Genomic DNA, 17,441 nt, shown 5'->3' with positions numbered 1-17,441 from the left:
CACACAGCACAGTCTTTCTTTTAGGATGTATCCATGTATTGCATGCCCTTGCACATACCTGTGTAGTCACATTATTTTTTGCATGAACAAGAGATTGAAAACTGTCTATACTGATAAGCAGTGTTAACATACTATGTTTGAAAAGTTATTTTAAAAGTCAAGATATTAAAAAATTCAATATCAGGTGCCAGAGTCCCTCATGAATGTAAACAAAAGTAATTTTCACTCATGGCAATGTTTGGATTGTTCATCTCTGGAATAATGAAGTGCATCAAACCTGCCAGTCTAAAGCACCTCTTAGTCAGGGAAGCTTTGCCTTTTACTTCAGACTTCAGTCTCAAGCTTGAGACTTGCACTTCTGTAAATTTACAGTAGAATACTGAATGTGCAAACATTAATAAATATTAGAGATTGATAACGAAATCTTAAACCTCTTTTCACCCACGTAAAATGCCTTATAGAATTAGGTGAATAAGATTGTCAGGTATTAAACTTAGACCCCACAGCTGCATTGGGAAATGCAGGAGGAACCAGTGTCATGTCATATTCACCCTTTTTTGTGACTGCCAATTTAGAAAAAACTAGATTTTTCTCAGCAATTTTCCATCTGATTTCAAATTTCTCACTCTCTGAAAACTCTGGGTGTTTTAAAGTGATGCCATGACCATGGTGATTTAAGAAAAAGCTATGGACAGTTTGTATAATCCCAGTGAAAAAAAGACGTAAAATGGATATTCCTTAATTAATTGTATCTAGAATTTATAGTTATTTTCAGACTGTTGAAGACTGACAGATTGTAGATTCAAACAACCTACAATAATCCCTCAGTTGTAATTTATATTACAACTAATAATAATAACTGAATATAATAATTTATATTACAACTGATAATGCAGTACCTAAGAAAAGATTTTGAAGTGTGAAATAGCTTCTAATCTCTCCTTAAATTTGTTGTTGTTTATGTGCAAACTGTGAAAAATATATCATGCCAACATGGTTGCAAACAAGCATTATAATGAAGACATCTGGGTACCAAAGATAATTTTAAAAATCAGTTTCATTTATGTAGACTTCAATTTTGGTCCTTCTCAGTTATTTCATTTCTTCCCCCTTACAGTTTTTTTTTTTTTCATGCATAATCTATTTTTTCAAGTTTAATATTATTCTCCACATACTTAAAAGTTCCCTGAGTACATTATTAACAGTGGTAGTATCTCATGCCTTTAACATATGAGATGAATAGATAAAATATCTTTGTCGCATTTCAACAAACTATTCAACACTGAGTTCAGCCTTTGATGAGTTAAAAACTTCATCTAAGACTTACTTTTCTAACACATTACTGTTGACTTTTCCGTTAGTCACCACATGTCATACACAAAATACAAAAGTTTCTCTCTGAGGATAAATGTTCTCAACCCTTATTTTTCTGACTTCCATCCTACTTTCTGCTACATTCAACTTTCATTGGAAATATTCTGCATGAACACTAAGATTGCAGGGCCTGAATGTGGCAGGGCAACAGAAAAAAAAGTACCACCCTTCACCAAGCACAAGAAACAGTCAGATCTTGTCCTAGTTTCTCAAATCCTTCTGGTATAATGCCCTCAAAAGGGCTCAGAATGAAGAGACTTGTTAAAATTACAGAAGTTACATAAATAACAAAGTTAACAAAGCATTCTAAAACTATATGGAGGGAGATGCACACAAAGACCTATTGGTATCTCCAACCAGACACCCTACAGAAATCCAATGAGTTTCTATAGCTGCCTGTCCATACCTCAACTGTGCCAACCACAGCACCAGGAAAACAGACCTACTACTCCAGACCGGGTAAGTCAGAGACCTGTTTTACATTAAACTGATAATAATCCAGTTTAATAGCCCCATAGCATTATATACAGAGACAGTGTGATTAATATATGGTCTTGAATAATCCTTGAAAATCAACATGAACACCCTATGCCTATAAAAAATCCAGCTGACTAGCTACTGTGCTAGGAAACAATACATATGGTTTGGACTACCATTAATGCTTTCCAGGTAAAGTACGAACTACTATGAGGAACTGTTGGGAAATAAGATATTTAAATTCCAGAATGAGTAAGTGACAAAATTCTGCCTTCTGATCTAATAGAAAATGTAGCACTTTGGAACACAAAATTGTTTTCTCCTTTTTCTCTCCCTCAGGATCTTCTTTTCTCTTTTTTTTTTTTTTTTTTTTTTTTTGAAAAGTTTCAGTAAACCATTTGAGAAGTATTTTCTTTTAAGATATCATTAGTTGCCAAACGATAATCATCTTATTGGGGAAGGTATCTGATGTTATAGGAAAAGCTAACAACAACAAAAACACACCATGAAGCCCAGGAAATTATAAAGAAAGGCACAAAATACCAACTTGCATTTTGTTGACACTAATCGTCACTTTTCCTGATAAAAATGAAAACTATAAGTTTTCCAAGTGCCCCTGAGGAAACTTATTTCACAGTTACCATACTTTGCCATCTGTAGCTTCCTTTTTTTTATGAAGACAACTTCATTGCAGATGAGCAGTAACTTAACTCTTCATTGTGGGGTTTTCTGACAACTTGTGCAGGCTCTAATCTTGAAATTTTCACATATTAAGATGTAGGAGCATCCCTTTCTAAATGATACATAACAGACATTATTTGCTAGGCTGTTGGGAAGATCATATAAGTTATGCTTAAGAAGTTGTAGATTTTATTACTGCCTACTGAAAAAACTCAAACAATCTGGTACAACTGAGTACCCAGAACTTCAGACAGGTATGTTGTAATAGTTTAGGCATAACTGATGTTTCATGTTCTCTACCATTCACGTTATTCAAATGAGATGTTTAAGCAAATATAGAAAAGATTCTAACTTACAACTATTACAGATCATCTTCGTATTTTGACAGACAGGATTTAAAACATCACCTAATGCTTTCTTTACTGACTTACAGAAAAATGTGTATACTGAAATAGCTCAAAGACCATTTGACAAGTAGTCTATATGATCAAAATGATTCATCTTCAATTATTTTATAGCTTTATTTGCTTTCTAAATAAGGCACCTACATCAGAATGCATTGATATATGTTCATTGCTTTGTCACCTCAACCTTTCATTCCCCATCTGTCCAATTCATCTCTTTCAGTCTCTCATGACCTATGCAAGTTCTTTGAAGAATATCGTGCAGAAAATGCAGCAGAATCAAAAGCTTAATAATGTAGACAAGAAAGATAATATTTGTCAATATTGCCTAATCTTAAAATACACTTCCATTTAAGTGCAGAAGTCATGGTCGTATCTGTATAAGCTCACAATTATAATAATTGGTCAATTTATGATTGCCCACATTTTGCACCTGTGTCTTTTGTTTATTTAACTTATTTAAATCTATGGTATCTTTCTTATCTACAGGCTCAAGAGTGTTAAATCCATGGGCTATACAAAGTCATAAAACCACACACAAATAGAAATTCTGCTTCCTACACAAAATAACTCATTTACTGTATAGTTAGAATGCCTTCAAGATGTCAATTAAAAGAAGGAAAGAGGTAAGTATTTAAATCATTAAATAGTCCACTGTCTCCTCCTCAGTTTCTTCTTTCTTTCTTTCCCATACCTTCTTCACTCCCCTATAATCTATATATTTTAAGTCTGAACCAGGCCTTCGGAAGGACATCATGCTTCATGAAATCTTAAATACATATTATCACTAGTATTATCACTACCATGTTAATGGAAACGTAATTTACCAAAACAATTTAAATGTATCATCCAGCTCCAGAGTATAGTCTTGCAAAATATGTTAGAAGCAACCTTATATCCGTGCCATTTCTTTGGAAACACTATATATAATGAGATTGTTTATAGCTTCTAGCTTTACAGCCACTTTTCATACCAGTATTTTCATTTACATTCGGAAGTAAATCTGAACTTTCAGGCAAGATGTTACCTTTTTGACACCATATGCTTGAATTTCAGTTAATGCCATGTGAATCAGATCATATTTCCCTTTCTTCCCCCTTTACCAGCTACAGAGGAACTCAAGAATGTAAAACAGCATAGCATGTATATAGCTTTACCCAAATTTCATTTTCACAGTATTTATTTTGATTGTCTAATTACCAAATAATTACCAACTTTTGGAAGTTACAAACACTATATTTCAATATAAGCATGCTCTCCTAAAAGCACATAATTTGTATGACTGAACTCCATAGAAAACATCAGTTAAATACTTGAAGCAGCTCTCAAATGGAAATAAAATAAACTCAGTAAGACAGTTTTATTTAGCAGAAGGCAGACTTCAGAGCTAATGAAGAACAGATCATAGTCTTGCCCATTTCCTCATCCACAGTCTTTCTTTACAGGACTTGGACACTGAATGTTACTCCCAGGATTCCAGAAATAAAATATAAGCAAACTTCTAAATGAAACATAGCATGAGTATAAAAAGCATCAGACTGCGTATAAATAGCATCAGCTTAGCTTTCCACATGGAAACTAAAGCAGGCTCTGCAGACAGGAAGAGTGGGCACAACTGCACAACTTCTGTGATCATGAGACAGCAGGGAGTATGTCATGATGTCAACTGCTTAAGTAACACACAGCAAAATCCAACTTGACTGCAGAACTTACTACACAGTAGTAAAAACTACTCTTTGTTTTATATTAAGTATATCCAAATCACAATGTTAATTTGATCAATAGCTGAACAATAATTTGAAAAATAGATTGTTTGAGAAAAGGACAAATTTACAAGTCATTTAGGTTAATTATCCTTTCAAAGATATAATAGTGAGAAAAACCAGATTTTGCAGAGTAGAAGCTGCACTAAACTCTTACTGGTGTTTTAAAGTTTTCCCCCTCATATTGTATGTACTCCCTACAAAATTTTCATTTTAATATATCAAGGGCTTATTGTTAGTATTCAAATTTATAGCCATTTTGTATATAATCCTTAGAAACATTTATGTAAGTTAAACATAGTGTTGGAACAGGGGTTGTGTGATGAAGTATTTTAAAATCAACAATTAATATTTTATAAAAAATAATTCAATTAAATAAAACTGGGGGGGTGGAGGGGGTGACACAGAAGAAAATTTCCTCCAGCATTATAACCAAATTTCAGTAGTTCAAAAAAAAATTATTTTCCTTCTTATACTTTGATACTACATTTTTCCATAAGGGAAGGAGCATACATTATGTATACTCAATAAAATAGAGGTACTTCCATGGTAAAATAAAGAACAGTGAAAAAATATTTTAACTTGTATGACAGGAAGTTCTATAATTATTTCTTCATTTCAACGTTGATTGATTTTCTTGTTCTATAGTACTTTGGTTTCCCACAGTTTTCCTTCAGAAGCTCTTTCAATTCACAATTAATGTCAAACAATGAAATCTGCTATTTTGTGTAGCCAATGGCAAGTAGATCTATAAATCAAAACGTATGCAAATAAAATTAGAACTTTTTATATTATATTTATATATAAAATTTATATTATATTTATATTTTTTATATTTTTATATAAACTTTTTATATTTTTATATTATGTACAAAATAGTAGCAAATTGGGTAAACCTTTATGTTAGCTTTTCCCAGGCTCATTATTTGTAATAACAATAGTCAGTTTAGAACTATGACAACAGTAGAAGTAGATATCAAATACAACTACAATGCTTTGTGAACTGCACATACATATTTGATTAGCATCTGTTTTGATGATTAAAAAAAATCAATTAACCTAGAGCTGATCATCTTCTAGTTAAAAAAAAAAATGCTTCCACATTTGGGGAAGTTAATTAAAAAGGACAACTGGAACAGCTATATGCACATTTACTGAAACAAGCCAAGCTCTTATTATTTTTTATTATTTTTAATTGTGATGACTTAAATATACTTGCTATTATCACTTCTCTGTTAAAGTCTGGTTAAAAAAAAACAACAATTAGCTTGCCCTTAACCTCTCTATTGCTAGAAGGAGAACCACAAGGATACCTGAGAAATTTTCTGTTTATTCCTAAAAGTATCTGCAGCTAAGTTTAAAAATAAAAGCAGGTAATTACCAGTAGTAGGATACTGAAGCATTTTTGTTTGGTATACCAGTCCTTTTCTAGGACCCAATCATGCTAATTTTCAAGTACATCCTGCAGGGTTGAGTACCCCCAGTTCCTGCATGGATTTGGGCCTCTTAACTGCATTGCTGCTCTCTGCCTGATTCAGAAATACATGGATGTACAAGTACAGTGTACAAAAATAGCACATGAAACATGTAAGAACACCAGGGAAGAAAACACGTGAGTCTTGGTGGACAAGCCAGCAACGCACCATCGCGGTGAAAAGGGACAACAGCCTCTTGGGCTGCATTAGGTGTTACCAACAGATTGAGGTACGTTGGCCTTCTCCTCTGGCTCTGCCCTGAGGAGACAGATCCAGAGTTCCAGGACCAGTGCAGGGGTGAATGCTCTCCCCAGCACAGGAGATGATGACACAGTCCAATCATAGAATCATAGAATATCCTGAGTTGGAAGGGACCCTTAAGGATCATCAAGTCCAACTCTTGACACCGCACAGGTCTACCCAAGTTCAGACCATGTGACTAAGTGCACAGTCCAATCTCTTCTTAAATTCAGTCAGGCTCGGTGCAGTGACCACTTCCCTGGGGAGCCTGTTCCAGTGTGCAACCACTCTCTCTGTGAAGAACCCCTTCCTGATGTCCAGCCTAAACTTCCCCTGCCTCAGCTTAACTCCGTTCCCGCGGGTCCTGTCGCTGGTGTTAATGGAGAAAAGGTCTCCTGCCTCTCGACACCCCCTTACGAGGAAGTTGTAGACTGCGATGAGGTCTCCCCTCAGCCTCCTCTTCTCCAGGCTGAACAGGCCCAGTGCCCTCAGCCGTTCCTCGTACGTCTTCCCCTCCAGGCCTTTCACCATCTTCATAGCCCTCCTCTGGACACTCTCCAACAGTTTCATGTCCTTTTTATACTGTGGTGCCCAGAACTGCACACAGTACTCGAGGTGAGGCCGCACCAGCGCAGAGTAGAGCGGGACAATCACCTCCCTTGACCTTGACCTTGAGGGAGTCTAATTAACATGCATGATGTTAAGCAATTAAAGGAACAGATTCGGACTCATCTCAAAGGTATCCAGAAGAAGGACAGGAGACAATATATGCAAGTTAAGATAGGAAACATTTAAACATAAGAAAACACTAGAGAGACTCTCTAACGATCAGGAAGCCCTTTTGCTTATGTCTTGTGTCTTAATATCTTATATAGATATATCTTATATGTCTTAATATGTCTTGTGAGGGTCATTGAACAGTGGTTGCACAGAGGTTATGGAGTCTCCACCCTTGTACATATTGAAAACCCAACAGGGCATGGCCCTGAGGAACCTGCCAGGTGACCCTGATCAGAGAAGAACGACTGTACTGGAAAGACCTTTGCAGGTAATTAACTATCCATTGTGTGAATCCATATGGTTCTTTGAAATTAAGGAAAAAAAATCTATAGACTTCAGATGCCATACTTGTATTTTCACATTTTTGGACTAGGCCTTTGAAAAGTAATTTTAAAAATGAAACTCTACAGAACTAACAGCCTACAAACTTTGCAGCAGATTTTTGCACACTCCTTTTCTTAGGGTACCTTGTTCACTTTCCCATACTTCCTCATGCATCTAAAGTACCAAATACCATCCTGATGTTCAGGAAACTAAGATGATGTTGCATTAGGGAAATGCTGTTTCTCTCCAGATGGAAAGAGATGTTATTGATCACCATAAATATGAGTGATAACAGAAGAGAGTGCATCAGCTCTTAACTTTGACATGAAGTACTTTCTTCGACTTCAAAAGGCAGATGTGGTTTTCAGTCATTTGGCTGCTGTGAGCCTTTTCTACTGTTAACAGTGACATGGTTTGACAGTTTTGTCTCAGAAAGCAGCCAATTCTTCTACAAACTGGAAATTGGTTCAAAGCACAAGTAAAAAAGTAAACTATCACTTATGCATCCCAAAATTGGGATAATTCCTGGAACACAGAAAAAACAGTGTACTAAGCATTAGTGTTTTTTAGCTTTACACCCCCTAGATGTTGAATTCCCACCTGCTGGAATGGAACAGAGACAGCCTTTCTCCCTTCCTACACCCCATTATAAGACAAAATATAATTGATTTTAGTTGTGATCAGTTGCTGTAATGCATATTGCTATTTGTGGTCCTGAAGAAGTAACAAAAAGAACTATATGCTTAAATAATAATAATTCCACAGAGTCAGAGGAGAAGGAGTGGGGTACAGAAGTTCTAATAAATTACACACATCTTGCAATCTGACAAAAATAGACCTTTGAATTTGTAAGCGTGTAGAAAATATGTAACTAGGAAGAGCACAAATACAAGATTGCTATGGCTAATGAACTGAAATTGCCCACTGAGTAAATAGGGCAATACTGCTGAGTCAATACAGTGCTTGTAGAGTGAATAACACAACCTCCTCACTTATTCAACACTATAAAGCTCTCAGAAAAAGACTGCCCTATAAATCAAAGAAAGTCAATTTAGACATGCTGGCTTACAGGTGATGGCTATTGTCAGCTCTGTCTAAGGCTTCTGAATTTACTCCTGACATCAAAACTGATTTAAAGCATAATGCTTTATGAGCTCATTTGAAAGCACCTCCCCTCCTCCTGAATGGGTTTAAAATTGCATTATTAAGTGATAAAAAACTTGAGGTCAAGTAGTAACAAATAATCATAAACCAGGTTACAGCAAGAAAACCAAACATTACAGCCATTATAGATGGGAATTTCTCTTTCAAAAAAGAATAGCACTAATTTTCTAAGTAACTAACACTGTTATCTTCAGGGAGTCCTACATATTAGCAGTGAGTAGTTCTGTGAATATCAGCACCTCCAGGTCAATATGGCTGCTTATGAAGAATTAGATCCTTCTGCCTACCAAATATCAACTCAATTCAGTTTTCCTCACACATGCCCTCCCCTTCTTCTCAAGGACGGCAGGCATATCCAATTCAAGATCTCCCTTGTAAATTATCTTCTCTATCAAAAGAAATCCTGGCTGAGTGGATCAGACCTGGACTAACATGCAAGTAAGTTCTGCATGAACTAACCACTCCAGAAGGAGTATTCTTATAAGTTTCACCACCACTACAAACAAAACTGTGACTCAACAGAGACTCTTCTTTTCAAAGAAGATCAGTGATGCCACAAGAACACTGTGCCAAGTTTATATTTTATAGAAAGAGATGGAAAGCAAACAGGAGTAGTTATAGGAGTAGTCATACAGAGTAACACAAAGATTTCCAAGCATGTAGTAACATTAGGCTTGCTTTTAACTAAGTATGGTTACATTTTTTCCTGCAGGGAAAATAGTAGTAGAAGGGACATTAATCACTGCAGGGATAATATGACATTTTTTTTTTTTTTTTTGAGGCAGTGAAGAAAAATAAACCACCAAATAAAAGCAGAACAGTTAGTTCAGTTAGCTTTCCTGATGACCACTGAAGTCAACTGGAAATTTGAGAAAAACTATCATTTATAGAACCTGGTTTGAAATGGTACTCAGTATGAATGACCAAAAAGCACAGGTTGCACAAGAAATGAAGTTTTTATTCAAAATGGCAAACACCTTTTCTGAATGTTGCCTAAGAAACAGCATCCCACAGTACAAACAAGAGAAGGTAATGGCCATTTTCTCTATTTGTTTTCTAAATTTCAGTGTATGTCCTGATTTATGGTGCATTCTTTCATCTCAGTTAAAGCCATTATATACTCTTGATGGGGGGAAAAAAATAATGAAATAATACAAGCAAATCTTTATTAAAGGCAGGTAACAGGCCCACATCAAGTACCAAGTCTTATAATTTGCACGTGAATATCCTATCTGCTAAGCCATAGTTTCTCTAACCCTCAGTGTTAACAATATGCAGTATTGTAAATATATATATGCATTCACATTTAATGCATACTGTGTGATATTTTTTAAAGATGGATGCGATACGTCTCAGCATCATCATACAATATCATAATACTATCTCAAGGAGATAGAAGTGGATAACTTCCTGTAACTTTTCTTGATCTAGCTTCCTATATTTTTGTTGTAACAAGTTGTAAGAAGGTATATAACAAAATAAAATGTATTGATAAAATACATGTTCATTATATAAATATTGCATGAAGAACTTCAGGAAATTCAGCAAGGGCAAAAGCAAAGTTGTGTGTCTGTGATTTCCATTTCCACTCATGCTGCTGAGCCAAAATCTCTAGGTAGGAGCTCTGCTGAGAAGGATCAAGGGCTCCTTATGGATGTTTGGCTAAAGCAGTGGACCCTTGACCAAGATGGTTGGGGCTGGAAAAAACAAGACTTATTTGAACTTGGAGAGAAGATTCCAATGGGCTTAACAGCATAACCCCAGTACTTACACGGCGACTACTGGAAAGAAAAACTTAGCCAGGTTATTCAAGGTGGTGCACAGTAGGAGGATGAGAGACAACAGCCACAAGCTGAAACAGATGTGGCTCCAACTGGATAATAGGGGATAAAAAAAGCTTCCATTTTGAGGATAATGAAGTATCGGAACAGGCTATCTGGAGAGGTTGTGGAAGGTCTGTCCTCAGAGACTTCCTGGGCTTTGGACAACATGGTCTGAATTCAGTGTTGACCCTGCTTTGAGCAGGAGCTTGGACTAGAGACTTCTTGAGCTCCCTTTTGACCTGAGCAATTCAGTGATCCTACATCAGGCAACCAAAGATACACACAGAAGTTCATAGATAACACAGCAAGAAAATCCTTTATGGGTGATTATGTATATAACCTTTGTCCTGCTAACAAAGCTGTCTTTTCATATGTCTGAACAACTGATTTTGTGTCTAATGTATGTGACTATGCTACCACCAAAATAGGAAGAGGAAGTTGCTCATTTCTCTAGCATTACTTAGCCTGAGCAGACAATTCAGCAAAATGTATCATTAATGTCATATGAAGAATAAAAACATTTGGCCACCAGAAAATTCAAGCAGTAGGTTAAATTCATGCTATGTAGCCTGGTTACTTTCAGAAAATAAACAGTCTAATACACCAATACATCTCCTTCCTTGAAAGGCTAGTAAAACAGCAAATAAACTAAATAAGAAATAATTTTCATTGATACTCTCATTGAACCCAAACCGACTTTTCCCTTGTAGGATGCAAAAAGGACCAGACCATAGAATATCCTGAGTTCAAACAAACCCACGAGGATCAGACTCAAAATAAATAAGATCCTTGAACTACATCTGACTTGGGGCCATGACCACTTCCCCAGAGAGCCTGTTCTAGTGCCTGGCAGATGGGAATAAAAATACCAAAAAATAAATTAATTCAAATTTACTTTCTAACTGAAACTAGTTTTCATCTCTTCTTAGTATTTACAGCTTATTGAGTTATAAAAAAAAAAAAAAAAAAAAAAGCACCTCTCCTATGAAGAAAGGCTGAAAGAGCTGCGGCTGTTCAGCCTAAAGTAAAGAGAAGGCTCCAGTGAGGTGACCTCATTGTGGCTTTTCAGTACTTAAAAAGTGACTTATAAAAAACATGGAGTTCCAACTGGAAATCTGCTGGCAAGTTTCTGTATTTTGTAAATTATATATATATATAGCAAAGACTGAGGAGGTGGTTTGAGCAAAGTGCTTTCTGAGGACAGATTGTATCAGAGGATAATTGGATTTGTGGCAAATATTTTTTCTAACCAAGAGGCATCGTTAGGCAGAGGTCGTATGCTAACCAAAGAGTTCTAGGAAGAGGCATTTAATAGTAAATAGTGTCTGCTTGGTTTCTATGATCCCCTTCAATAAAAAAGTAATATATTGCACTGTTTAAGAATACCATTGGAAGGGGGCTACATTTTGCTTTTCATGTCTTTAGGAAACTAATCACTACCTGATGAATCAGAAGAGCTAGGCTGAATAGGTATTGAACTCCAAAGCACATTCTTAATATTGCACTACCTGGCTGTACAAGACATAAGACCACATCCAGACAGAAGCCTTTAACTCACAAACTTGCAACATGGATTTTCCAGGATTAGAAAGTAATAGCAAAATGACTCATTTGAGTGACAGGGATTTATACAAAGAACAAAGATACTCTTGCCCTTGAATAAGAAATGCAATTACACTGCATAGACTTAATTTGAATATGTAGACCAAAACAGCAAAATTCCTTTCTGATGTCCATTTAAAAAGCAAAACAAAAACAAAACACACCTGAACTAAAATAGCCATGACTAAGTGATTTAAACTCCTACTTAAGCTCCTACAGGAACTTAAACTTAATTCAGCTGTAAGCTACGTAGTGATGCTAAGTACACAGCTGAGACAAAGCAGTAATAGTGGGGGCACAAATGGCAAATCTGGCATCAGAACAATGTTTCTGGCACAGACAGGGAAGACAGAGGAAAAAGCAAATAAGCTTGGCTTTTATACCATTCCAACATGCCGAGGCCAAATACATCTTTAGTGAAAGTGGCTCCCTACTCCTATTAATTTAAACACCAGTTGTGCCATTTACTGAAGTGCTTGAATTCAATCAATACACAGTATTTCAGTCAAACAGATTATGGAGTGATAGCTGGAGTGCTTTGCATGCCCTCAGCATAATGTCAAAAGCTACTGTCCCACTGAGTCTCAATTGGTCTTCACAAATAATGGTACAACTAGAGTCAAAATTATTGAAAAGTTTACTATCAGCAGCAAATAAAAAAGTGAGCTAGACATTGGTATGTTCACTTCAGGAAGCAGTTTGGACTCAGATATGAGCATCTTTAAGTAGGTAAAACAGTGAGGCATTTTTTCCATAGTAGACAAAAAATAGTACTTTCTCTATGGCTAACTTCTGTTTTAGCCTAAACTTTCACATGAGTAACGTAAGATCTTATACTGGATAAAAAGTGTGTTTCATGTACTAAACTGATGCTCAGAGATACCTGTATTATTTATTTCTCTCTCCAGGACTTGCCTCCCTCTGCAGCCTTCACCAAGGGACTTATCACTCAGACAGGAAAAGAAAAAAAAAAAAGGCATTTTGGAATGAAATTCACTTATCATAACCAAGTGTGACACTACTCATAAATGAGCTGACTCAGATGTATTCACATTACACCTTCCCCTCTTCTGTACCCAGAGAAAAAACATCCTCACAGAAATCACCACTCAAGACCACTAAGCCTTGTTACAAAGCAGCCTTATCTATTATTTCTGAGAAGTAGAAATCATTTTACAGGGAGTCAGTAAAAATCTGGTACATCCCCTTTGCATGATTTCCATCACATTTCCTATTTACATCACAGCATCAGCTTTTTAGCTGATCTCTTGCTTTCAAATAGGACTTCCAAATAAGTTATAGCAAGGAGGTGCCCTCAGACAGACCTTTCCAACACATGCAATCCATCAAGTAGAAGATGAAGCCCAGCTCCTGTGATTTTAGCAATTATTGACAATTTGAACATTATTATAAACACAGTTCTGTTCTATTATGAGGAAGTCATCCTTACTTTCTCTTATTGTAAAGTGCATAAACTCCTGCAGCAGTGATGCAGACAGGAGTAATGCGAAGTAATTTTACACTATGTAACTTTCATCATAAATCTGTTAACATAGATGATACTATCTCAGTCTCTTGTTAATTACTTGACTGTAAAACTAAAAGCTTTAAGTTGACAAGTGCTCTCAATGGAACTGACATAATTAATTCCCTAGGAAGGAAAAATAAACGATATTTAAAAATATATATTATTACTCCTATTAAATGAGGTTTTTCAAATTTCTTTCTTCATTGCCCTCCCCGCAAAGATGAGAAAAGAATCTACAAATTAAAATAACATTTAAGCAGTGAAAATACATGTAAAAGTTAACTTTTCAAGACTTCAACAGACAATATGAGGTATGAAACAATATTTAGAACTACAAAAAGTGTTATTGTAAGGAAAGGATCTGTAGCTATTTTTAAACTATAGAGTATATTTCATTGAAGTGAGAACAATTTCTATTACTATTAACTAGGCCTTACAAAGTACAGAACAAAATAGAAAAAGAAACAATGGTATGCTACATATTCTCATGTGGCTTTTAGCTTTAATGAGTAAGAGGAAAATGAGGAAAACTTTAAAGTTCACTCGTTTTTGTTCTTTTTTGTTTTGTTTTTTTCTCAGAGGGAAAAGATTCAACAAGATACTTTCAAAAAGCTACTGGAAATGGATTTAATTAAAGCAGGGGTGTTTTTAGAGAGTTTGTAAGAAAAGCAGAAGCTAATGTTTTCTGTTAGCAGAACACAGGATTTTCTTTTAAATAAGAACTGGATATCTGAATGTTTTAAGTAGGCTATTAAAGGCTAAGTTTCCCATAATAGAAACAAATGACATTGTTTGCCACTTATCTTTTTTTTGACAAATCAGAAAAAAGGGGTCAGTTCTAACTGTTTATATAATTGTGTGACACAGAAATAGTCTTCATGTTTTACATGGGAAGAAAACAGTTCTGTCAATTTCTCTTCTTTACTTTTTTCCTCCTGCTTCATACTTGACCATATTAGCAAATAGAGTTAAGAAAAGCTCCTACTAATCCCTCTTCTCTAATGTCACCTGAGAAGTACATTATGTACATTATTGTTACATATAATGTACACGTAGTACATTATTATAGTACATTATTACTTTTTATGAACCTCATAAAACCTGTGTAGGGCAGGACATCTTTTTCCATTTCATGTGTTTACCCCATTTAAGTTTTTAAGATATGTTCAACAGAGCTTGGAAAACCTCTTTTTTTATTATTTTTATTTTTTCCTCCGGTCTAAGTTTACCAAGCTTACATTATCAATCATGACTTTGTGATTGTAGAAGTGAGCTGCCGGTTCACAGTCTTCTAATTTTTCTCGTTTCCCAACTGTCTTTACAAGTCAACAAGATAATTCCGAGACTTTTTTTTTCCTCAAAGTAATATTCCCTGTATGCAGTATGAACAGTATTGTATCACATTTGACCCCTCTCCACCTGGCAAATTTTTCTGGCACTTTCCCAGCAACCTCTGGGTTTTTGAACATTCTCGTATACCCTTATACTAAGCTCCATATCACATAACACCTACCCTTCTTCTCTTGCTATAAAAATACAATTTCAGCAGACTGCAATACAAGTTCCACACTATTTTAATTGGTCTATACCAGCTTCCTCCCTGCTCCCTCCCCTCACCCCCCCAAAACAAACAAACACACACACACCAGAAATGATCTTCATGACAAAGGGATGTGGAGGTGCAGAAAAGACCCTCCACAGTATTCACTTTGCTGTCACTAACAGTGACAATGGCTACTCTACATTTGTTTTGGGAATCATTTACTTTAGTGTGGACTTGGTCAAAGTCAACAGTAATAGCTGAAAGTGCACTTCATAAACTACTAACAGATAAGAAAATCCCTATTCCATTTCCCAGAGTTAGTAAATACTTACTGTAACTTTTTCAGACTCAAAGGGGCAAAAATTAAGGATGAACTGTACGTAGTTATAAGGCAATATATAAGCTGTCTGAATCACTCAGCTACTCCTAATAAGATACTCCAATACAAGGGTTATCTAAAATTCATAGCAATTTGCAGGAGGTGATACTGCTTTGGGGTGACAACTAAGCTCATAAAAGTTTTATCTCATCTTGATACTATTTTAACAATATTTTTAACCATAACTTTTGCTGGTGAGTAGAACAAGACAAAGATGGCAATGAATGCAAAGAACAAACAAAGATCCTTCCTCCTTTGCATCTCATTCCTCAGGCTGTTTTTGTGACACATTGTGTCTCTTGAACGTCAAAGGTTCTTTCTAGGTCTGCAACAAAAATTTTGAGACAGAAAATAGAAAACTAGCACTAGCAACATGTAAGGAATATGTCTTTACCTTCTTATTGCATACATCCTCCACTCCTTGGAGACAGTAATGTTTCTGATACTTGATCCAGAATCTTCTTGTGTCCATCTAGAGGTAACTGTGCCTGCTACTACCCTAAAGTGCCTGCACACCAATATGCAAAGCATGGAAAATAAAGAAGACAAGCCGAAGATCTGCGTACAGTCACAAGGCCATTATCTCATTGCAAACACAGAGACACACTAGGACAGCCTACATGACTGGAATTTAGGAGGACGAGTTTCCCTTTTATGTGATAGAGAAATTAGAGTTTACCCAGCTCCACCTGGGCAGAGGTGAAGAACAAGTGGAGAGCTTGTAGGTGAGGATTAAGGGGTGGGCTGGTATGGGTGATACTGTTGTGGGGGTTTACTACAGGTCACCAGATCAGGTGGAGGCAGTTGATGAGGCCTTCTACAAGCAGCTGGAAGTCGCCTCATGACCCCAGATGCTGGTTTACATGGGGGACTTTAATTATCCAGACATCTTTTGACAGAACTTGGCCAGGCACACATAGTTCAAATGGTTCCTACAATGTGTTGAAGATAATTTTATGACACATGTGGTGGAGGAGTTGACAAAGTGGGGGGTGCTTCTGGACCTTGTTCTTACCTACGTGGGGGACATGAAGGTTGGGGGCAGCTTGGGAAGCAGCGATCATGAGATGGTGGAGTTGAAGATCTGGAGTAGATGAAGTAAGGCAAAAAGTAGGATTGCTACCCTGGACTTTTGGAGATCTAACTTCAACTTTTTCTGGGAACTACTTGGGGGTATCTCATGGGAGACAGAGGGGTTTGGCCAACCTCTTTTCAGTGGTATGTGGGGACAGGACAAGGGGCAATGGACGCAAAATGGATCACAGGAAGTTCTGCAACAACATGCCAAAGAACTGAACATGAAGTCTTTTTCTTTCTTTCTTTTTTTTTTTTTTTAAATCAGTATACCTATAATACAAATTTGGAATAAAGATGATTATTTACACAGAGTGCTGTGAGAATTGTACACATCCTGGTGCACAGCCATTCTGCATGATAGTTCATGTTGAGAAAGTGTAGTCAAGTGATTATAGCTGGAAATTAAGGTTTAGGACACCTGGATCTTTTTGCTAGGTAACAGATTTTTTTTTAACCAGCATCTACAGTACTTTATAATATTACAAAGAATTGTGAGGTGCAAATATACTTATAGCAAAATTTTAGACCCTGTGTGAAAGCATATAAATAAGGATGAATATGACAATTAAAAATTGCTAGCTTAAAAAAATAAAGAAAAACATTCAGGCTGTATGAAGTGACCTGAGCTTATTGTTTCTAAAGGAAGTCTTCTGATTCATGACAGCTGAAGATCTGCCCATGGAATTTGGAAACGTATAGTAATTGCTTTTCTTAGAATAATGAGGGTTAAAGGGCATCTCGGCAGGTGATTTGGCCCATCCTCTTGCTCAAAGCAGAGTCAGTTTTTATCCTTCATAAAATAATAAT

The 17,441-nt window shown here is 36.1% G+C and overlaps 1 protein-coding gene across 5 annotated transcripts in view; it reads right to left on the bottom strand.

Annotated features, from left to right (window-relative positions):
- The window catches only part of GRID2 (glutamate ionotropic receptor delta type subunit 2), a 781,470-nt gene that overhangs the window by 638,351 nt on the left and 125,678 nt on the right, over positions 1 to 17,441 (bottom strand). Inside the window, exon 1 of one of the 5 annotated variants that reach the window (XM_068681717.1) lies at positions 15,952 to 16,235. The exons of the other annotated variants lie outside the window; for them this stretch is intronic. The gene's annotated coding sequence lies outside the window, so the exon portion shown is untranslated. Of the gene's footprint in view, positions 1 to 15,951; positions 16,236 to 17,441 lie in introns of those variants that run through there. 5 annotated transcript variants of the gene reach the window in all.

The sequence above is a fragment of the Anas acuta genome, chromosome 4, assembly GCF_963932015.1.
Source record: "Anas acuta chromosome 4, bAnaAcu1.1, whole genome shotgun sequence".
Lineage (NCBI taxonomy): Eukaryota > Metazoa > Chordata > Aves > Anseriformes > Anatidae > Anas > Anas acuta.
Note: the sequence above shows the minus strand (reverse complement) of the source record. Positions and strands in the feature narration are given on the sequence as shown.